Genomic DNA, 8,600 nt, shown 5'->3' with positions numbered 1-8,600 from the left:
TGGTATTATAATGATATTAGAATGAGCAAAGTTCACCAAAAGGGCAGCATTTTGTCAAAAGTATGACAGGTTGTTGGCCCAGTGTAGCAAATATGCAGCGCACCAGCTCCATGGTACCTCGAGTTCCCATTTATCACCGAGCCTGGCTGCGATGCCTCCACACCGCTCCACCCTCCGGGCAACTCCTCTTAGAGTCAGAGCGCCAAGTTCTCCTGGCATTGCCGACAGCTATGGTGACTAGGGAACTTCCGTGGAATGGATTCCTCACATAGCAGCTGCACTTCGCCCTGACAGCTTCTTCAGTGCTGTACCTTTTTTAAAAACATAAGTTTAATTTCTGTCACCTCCAGCGATTATTCCACACTCTGGTCACAGAAAAAAAGCACTCTAATGATCCCAGGCTTTAGTGGAATACAAATGTAAGGTTCAAAAAACAAAGACTGTGTTTAATCTGGCAGCTGCAGAAAAGCTCAGCCTCCGCGGTTAGCATGGGAGGTTAGCTCAGTCTGCTTCTGCCCGTGGCCACCAGGACTGGTGGTCCTGGGGTCGAGCCTGGCTACATGTAAGGCCACTTTTGTTGAGAAACCAGGGGTATCCCTACGGTGAGGGCTGAGGATAAACAGGAGCTTGGGTGGAAGGAGCCATGGGGTTACAGCTGTCAGCTTCACTGCCAAGCAGAAAGCCGCTGACTGTGATGCGAGACCCCCCGGTGTCATCCACCCCCTGCCCGTGCTGTCCTTCCCCAGGTAGCAGAGATGGGGTGGCAGAGGAAAGGAGAGACTTCCATGAAGTTGGAAGTCTTAAGTCAGGAGTATAAGTGTGTTTGCTGCCACATTCGGAGGCTTGATGTCCTGTGCAGAAGAAATACCAACTTCTAAATGTCCCCTTTAACCTGATATGAGCAAACCCCACATTTTTAGGATGTGACAACTGGGATCACCATACCACTGCAGAATCAAAAATACACACTTCAAAACAGGCAGCACATTTTGTTTCAGCTTTGTTCTGTGTACCACATATACCATATTGTAACTGATGCAGGTTACCTTTACCAACACAGGGCATATCTCAATGGCTCGTTAAATGCCTCAAGAAGAGGTGAGTCCCACACACCATCCAGATGGGTAAGTGACCAAGACTGTGTAACAAGGTAGCACAAAATCTGGACATTTCTGAGGTTACTGGGAGACTGTGATAACAGCACTTTATAACAGAGGTTTCTTTCCAGCTCAAATGCATCACTGTTGGATACAGAAGGAATGGTCGTTTTTAGGACTCTGCTCCCTCCTGCCTACCCCCTGCTGCCACCATTGAGCAGTGCTGGTGCTGCTTGATGTGCCAGCAGGGCCTCCATGGGTGGAGTGTGCTCCACCAAGGCACGATTTCTTCGCAGTTTCTTTCCCCAGATCTGCTCTGAGGTTGACTGCGATTTGCCACCATTCCTGAGCAAAACCTAATGAGCAAAAATTCACAGCCCAGGTCTTGCCAGCTCAGCACCTGTTTGCTTGATGTCCTGGCATTTAGCTATGTTTGTGGTGTTGTGTTTCTTGCCTACAGATGCATTCATACACAAATGTGCATGCATGTACATACATGCATGCATGCACACACACAAACTCACCTTTTTTTGTACATTTTGGGGTCACAAAAGTATTAACTGCTGTTATTATAATTAAACCAAATTATTTCTCAGGGTAAATTTAAGACAACCCTCATGTTTGCATTGCAGCTAGATGCTGACTTTGCTTCCAATCCCAAGCCCCATTGCTTGATTTTAAACTCAGAGATAAAACTCTGGGCAAAGACTCCATTGCACAGCTTATTTTTCTTTTCAGCAGAACTGAAAAGGAGAAGAGACATTTACATTTCATGAGTGCTTAGGACCAAATTTCCAGCCTGACTTCAACTGTTAGAGCTTCTTTGCTTGCAGGCTTTCAGTATCACGCTGCAGACTGGCCTCAACACCTGCATCTATCACATCTACTTGAACTAGATGTGCTGTTATCAACATGACCTGCAGCATGTGCATAATTAACTACTAAATTGTTCTTTGCCTGAGCAAGGACAGTTAAATCCACAGCCTGCTCCATGAAGTAATACAGTTATATCATTATACAACTGCTTCATACCGAGACGGTTTATGCCACTTCCCCTGAGCAGCATGAGCTGTACTGCTATAAGCACAGATGTACCAGTATAATTTCTCCTACAGGGAGTCTCTCACTGCCTCAGATCTCAGTGAAAGCTCAAAACCTGTCAGACCACGGCAGGTCTGGGCACGCTTAGGATAAGAGCTGCTCTGTAGGTCAGGTAAGTATGGGAGTCACACAGACACAGGGGGGGCAATATATCCTCTCCTGTGGTGCTAGCTAGCAGTGGACAGTATGAGTTTTGAAGGACTTCCTTGTTGAATTTTGGTCAAAAAGGAAGAAACAGTTGTATTGTTTTCCAAAAATTATATTTGATTAATAATTCCACCTTCACATTAAAATTGTATGCACACAAGAACAAGGTTCTGTTATGATCTAAAGGATTAGTTTAAAGCAATATAGTTCTAGAGTCAAAATTTTCTGTACAGAAACTTTCATTCTGGTATAAGAAATTCTTTTAATTTTGTCACCTGGCAAAGAGTTTAAGCTCAACCAAGAAGTCACTCTTATGCTGCAATGAAAGTCCACAAAAGAATTTAGGGTAGTAATATTTTCCCATCACAGCTCCACTGCATTACTTCCTCATGTAGGCAGACCTACATTGGTTAAATTTTACTGATAAAATGATAAAACATATTCACACTGAAAAGACTGTTTATTTCCTCTCTTTATTATTCTAAAGGTCTGTATCTTATAGGTTTCTTTCTTCAGATGAAAAACATCAGTTCTCTGTTTTTCAGTTTCTCTTTAGTGCTTCTGATATGTCTGCTAGCAGGCAGTCCATAGTACGTAGCCCATAACGTTACACATCATTACCTGGGAAGAACAATTTCATAGTATCATAGAATCATTAAGGTTGGAAAAGACCTCTAGGATCATCAAGTCCAGCCATCAACCCAACACTCCCATGTCTCCCAAACCACGCCCTGAAGTGCCATGTCTACAGGATTTTAAATGCCTCCAGGGATGGTGACTCCACCACCTCCCTGGGCAGCCTGTTCCAATGCCTGACCACTCTTGCAGTGAAGAAGTTTTTCCTAATATCCAACCTAAACCTCCCCTGGTGCAACTTGAGGCCATTTCCTCTCATCCTATCACTACTGACCTGGGAGAAGAGATCAACGCCCACCTCACTACAGCCTCCTTTCAGGTAGTTGTAGAGAGCGATAAGGTCTTCCCTCAGCTAAACAGCCTCTTCTCTAGGCTAAACCCCAGTTCCCTCAGGTGCTCCTTATAAGACTTGTTCTTCAGTCCTTCATCAGCTTCATTACCCTTCTTTGGACACGCTCCAGCACCTCAATATCCTTCTTGCAGTGAGAGGCCCAAAACTGAACACGATATTTGAGGTGCAGCCTCAGCAGTGCTGAGTACAGGGGAACGATCACTTCCCTGCTCCTGCTGGCCACACTATTCCTGTTCAAGCCAGGATGCTGTTGGACACCTTGGCGACCAGGGCTCACAATAGCATCAGCCTGAGCATCTGAGCACATTGTCACATATGGTCCACGTTACTCCCATACAAGTCTAGTGAGTTGAGACCTGACATCTGGAACATGTTAGAAGCAAAGACATTTGCCTCTACATTCCAACCTATATGGAGTATGGACTAGGTGGATTATCACAGGGTCTGACCTACCACAAGTATCAAAGTAGGTCCAATTGCTATATTCTTACTGAAGAGGGACTGCAGAACATCTCTGTGTCCAAGCTTAGATCTTCCATTGTGTGTTATGGATATGATGTGCCTAAGCTATAAGATAACTATGGTCAAGCTGTAGATAGGAGTTCAGGTGGCAAGTGTATGAACCATGATGGTAAAGACTGAAGTCTGTTCTCAAGTGCTCTCTTCATACAGAGTCCTTAATTTCATGCTATTCATAGCATTCACAAGAGCACTTGTTTTCCTGTTGGGCAGAAACAGCAAAGTCTTTTTAAATATAGCCACTCACTCAATAAAATGTAGTTGAAATTATTATATTCACCCTACGTTTATCTTCTACTAAATACAAATGTTGGCTGACAAGAAGTCTGACCACAGGACTGGCTGTCCTTTAGGACAATGACTCGAACTTGCAGACACCACTGCTCCCTGAAGAAGAATGGGTGGTGAATTGTAATTTAAACCTCCTGTCAATGCAAATGCTTCCATGCTCCTTACAATGCCAAAAAGAAAAATGAATGCCCCCATCAAAGGCAAATTATATGATGCAGAAATCTCACATTCATTCTATAATCAGCCACTGACCAAGGTTACTATCATTCACTATGGAGCGACTTCCGTGGGATCCAAAAATTGTTTCATTATATAGGGAGAAAAATAGGTCAAAAATGACTAAGAAGGAACAACTGAAGATGTTAGATGAGGCCTTCTGGGAGGTAAAAAGGATATCTTGGATGTGTTCAGTGACTTATTCTGATCTGGCCACAGATCCAGGAAGTGTCTGAAGTAAGACTGCTCCCATGCTGGAGACAACACTCTCTTTAGAGGAATATATAATACAGTGTATTACAGGCTTTTAAGTGCTTCAGTTTGGCACAAAATCCTTAATGTAGGAGACCGGGAACCTTTCCAAGAAAAGGCATGTAGAGCAGTGCTGATATTGTGCTTATGGCTGTAGCACAGAAAAGCAAGACTAACCTACAGCCGAATCTTCACAGAGGCCCTGATGGTGAAGGTGTTTTAAGCATCACCTTTAAGGATGACCCACATGCTATGGGAACACAACTTTCTACTCCAAGTGTGTCAGAGTCCAAAGAGACTGCATTGCCAGCACCAACCATGTGGTAAAATGCTGTCACTAGCCAAGGAACAGTCCTTTAATGGCCAGTTATGCTTCACGGACTGATAAAATCTTGGGCCAGGTTTTGCGTGTCTCCAAGGCTGGTTACTATTTCTGAACCCTGTTCGATAAAGTCTCAGCTTCCTGCTATCTTGACTGTCTTCCTTTTCTTCTCCCCTCCTTCCAGCTGTCCTATCACCCTCTAGGTTTGGATACTTATATAAAAATTGCTCAGCGTGAACATATCACACTACTGTTTGTTACCCAGCAAGTGAACATTAAGGTTGCATTTACCCCCAACACATTGATGGGCTTAACTTACCAGCATAAAAATAAATATCCAAAAGCAAACCCATGCAGTATTTTATGTGTATATAAACATTTATCTGGCCTACAGAATCTGTGAGACCTGGTTTCCATAGCTGCTCTGGAGAGGATTCTCTGATGTCTAGCAAAGACAAGCTCATAAGCTCCTCCCACCATGCAAGCTGTAAAAGTGTCTCTCTCCTAGATCATGTCATTCAACTTCGTGAAATTTGTATTAATCTGGCATGTTGCAGACCTTCATTGTTTTGTCAGATTGGATGCAAAAAGAGAATGCTTTCAAAATGTATAAAATGGAGTGGAGAGAAGGCAGGAGAGAGAGAATGAGACAGAGAAAGTATAACCTGAATTTCTTTAAAAAAATCAAGCTGAAAATTCGCTGAGTCACATTTGCAAGTTGGATGGCACATTAGCCAGAAAATATCAGGAACTGGGAAGAGCAACCAAGTGCCGCAGTCCTCTAAAGAAGCCTCTCAGAACAACTAATAAACTCTTCACCTGGTTCCCATAAGGAGTGAAAGAGATTCATTTATCTGCTCCACTTCCAAAATAATTTTTCTAATATAAATGTTATTCTCACTAGCAATGTATGTGCATCCTTAAAAAGTTCCATTTCAAAGATGAGTAAGGTTGCTAAGTGACATTAGCGCTTAAATCAAGGAAATGAATAATTAACACCTCACATCTGGCACTGCCCACATGTTAAATGCAATATTCCTATGAAATATAAAGAAAACCATATCTGAGTCCCCACAGAGCTCATAGACAGGGGTTGCTGTCCATTTAACTATTTCACTGTCTAAATATTTTTCCTTATGGGAAGGAAACAATGGAAATATTAGTTACTAATTTTCTACTGATAGTGGATCTTTAGTACAAGATGTCTGTTTCTTGAAAATCAATATATGTGATCAAGTGACAGACACAAGTATCCAATGTCTCTGGCCTTAAATTTGAGACTGATCATTATGGATGTCTCTTGTGTGTAGCAGCATGTAATTTATTATACTTTTAACTCAAACTCACAAGAACTATGCTGTTGCCATATGACAGCTTCATGCAGTATTTGAAGAAAATGTTCATGCCTTCTTAAAAATTTGTTTATCTGCCCTTGCTTCTCCACTTTAGTTTTACTGTTTTCAATAAGCTCAGATATTGTCTTTAAAAATCTCAAGAAGGGACTGGTCCCAAGACCAGCATGCAGAAATTAATAGAAGCGTACAGATACTGACTTGTCTCGTTGAAGAGCAGGTAAAGTGCTGAAGCATTTTAAACAAAGACGCCAAGTCCTGTATGAAAACTAATCCCTGCTTAAATACTTTGCGAAAGCACAGCCAGGTAGGTACATACTTTCTCTAGGAAGAAGAGTTGCTTTTGAATACCCATCACATGCAGCCTACAGGAAACCCACACTCAGGCCGTGAGAACTAGTAACAGACCTGTAGCAAGTCTGCTATTGATATCCATGTTTAAAAGGAAAAAAACAACCAAACAGAAAAATCCAACTTCACACTGTAGAGGTCTTTGCCAGCCACTCAGGGTAATGTGGGTAACATTAATTTCCACTCACTTGGTACTTGGTAAACTTCAACCCATTTCACGAGACCAGGTAGGCATCTTTTGCTTGTCTTTTACAGAGGCCAAAGTACAGGCATTTCTTCATTACATCAGGTAATTGCTTCAGGACAGACAGTCAGAGTGCAGGTCACAGGAACTCAACTTGATTATCACAGCACTAAGGAGATGCATGCACAGTGCATGTAAACATGGAATTTGGATAAGGAATAGTGGGAAAACACATCGTATTCCAAGTTCAGGTGATCAGAAGTCATTGATGTCGATATTTTCTGCCACTTTGAAGATGCAATAATAACTTTTTTCCCCTTAGATGTCACAATCTCTTAGGCATTTTGTAATTCCTGCCTTTAAAGTTTATTTTTTTCAGGAATTCAAAATAGAAATGCACTTGCATTTCACATCTAATGGAGAAACCTTGAGATGCTCTCCCAGGAGAACAGAAGTATCTTCCAGTGCTGGTTGTTTAAGCTTGTTTGTCCTGCCTGCTTAAGCCCTGCCTCATGATACAAACTTAGTAAGGCACAGAAAAGGGCAGATGTCCAAACACACAAAAATGTCCTTCTTCCCACCAGAGAAATAAAGGTTCTGATGACACCTGCTGGCTCCATGGGGACTAGGCAAACACCGTCTACTCCCTGCTGCAGCTTTTGAATTTTTGTATATAAAAATGCAGGCCAAATAAATTATTGAGAATGCAAATGTTCCCTTGCTGTGACTGAGAGAATCACAGGAAACAGGGATGGGGATGACTTTAAAAGGTCATTTACTCCATTCCCTGGAATAAAGCAGGATTCATGCTACTTCCACCATACCTCATGGATGATCGTCTCACCTGTTACTCAAAATTGATAGTATTTCTCTGGACACATCATTACAGTGTTTCATCATTTCTGCATGCCCTGTAAAACCTTACATAGTAAGATGTCCCATTAACAGACAATTATAATTTTATTTGTGTGTTTAAGGGCAATTAGACAGTGCTTGACTGTGAAGTTGAAAATATAAAGGGGATACTTCAGCCCTATGTTATGAAATACTACAGCTTTACTGATTTGCCCATCTGGTACAGTAACACACCCAACCCACCCCAGGTGGGTTTTTGCTACACAAATCCTCCCATATGAACAATTGGACAGGCCTATTTCCCTGCAAAAAGGGTCAGGCTTATAAAGAGTGTAGGTATGGAGCCATCAGGGTGTTTGCATCCAGTTGATTTCAGTTATAATGTGCACTTTTTGAGTGGGAGAAGCAGCAGCCACTTTGATGAATCATCTTGCTGACAAACTAAGTATGTTCAAAAGACTGTATAAAGAGCTGTTTTATAACTGTTAGAGCATGTAAGTTTATGTGTTACAGGTAATTTCACAATGAAACTTCAGAAGAAATACAGATCCTTGAAAATAATCTCTGTATATCTCCTGCACTACTCCTGGTACACTGGTACCAGAAACTTGGAAGAGATTAGATCACATTGAGCCCAAATAGTTTCCTAAATTAACACTTTTTACCTTCATCCTTCTCATCAAACTCCAGCCTGGACAGTGTTTCTGACTGATCTCAACTAGCTCCATCAAGACAGGGGTAAATACCCTGCATCCACTCTTGAGAAATGAAATGGGTAGCCACTAGCTAGGGACAGAAATTCAAAGGGCCTTGAGTGAAACATACCTATTTGGTTACTACCCTGGTTGAGCAAGGCAAGAAACTCAGTTCCACAAAATCTCCTACTGGGAAGCTGGTACAGATACACTTAATTAAATCACCACTT

This window comes from Phalacrocorax carbo, chromosome 9, assembly GCF_963921805.1.
Source record: "Phalacrocorax carbo chromosome 9, bPhaCar2.1, whole genome shotgun sequence".
NCBI lineage: Eukaryota > Metazoa > Chordata > Aves > Suliformes > Phalacrocoracidae > Phalacrocorax > Phalacrocorax carbo.
This window is presented reverse-complemented; position numbering follows the sequence as displayed.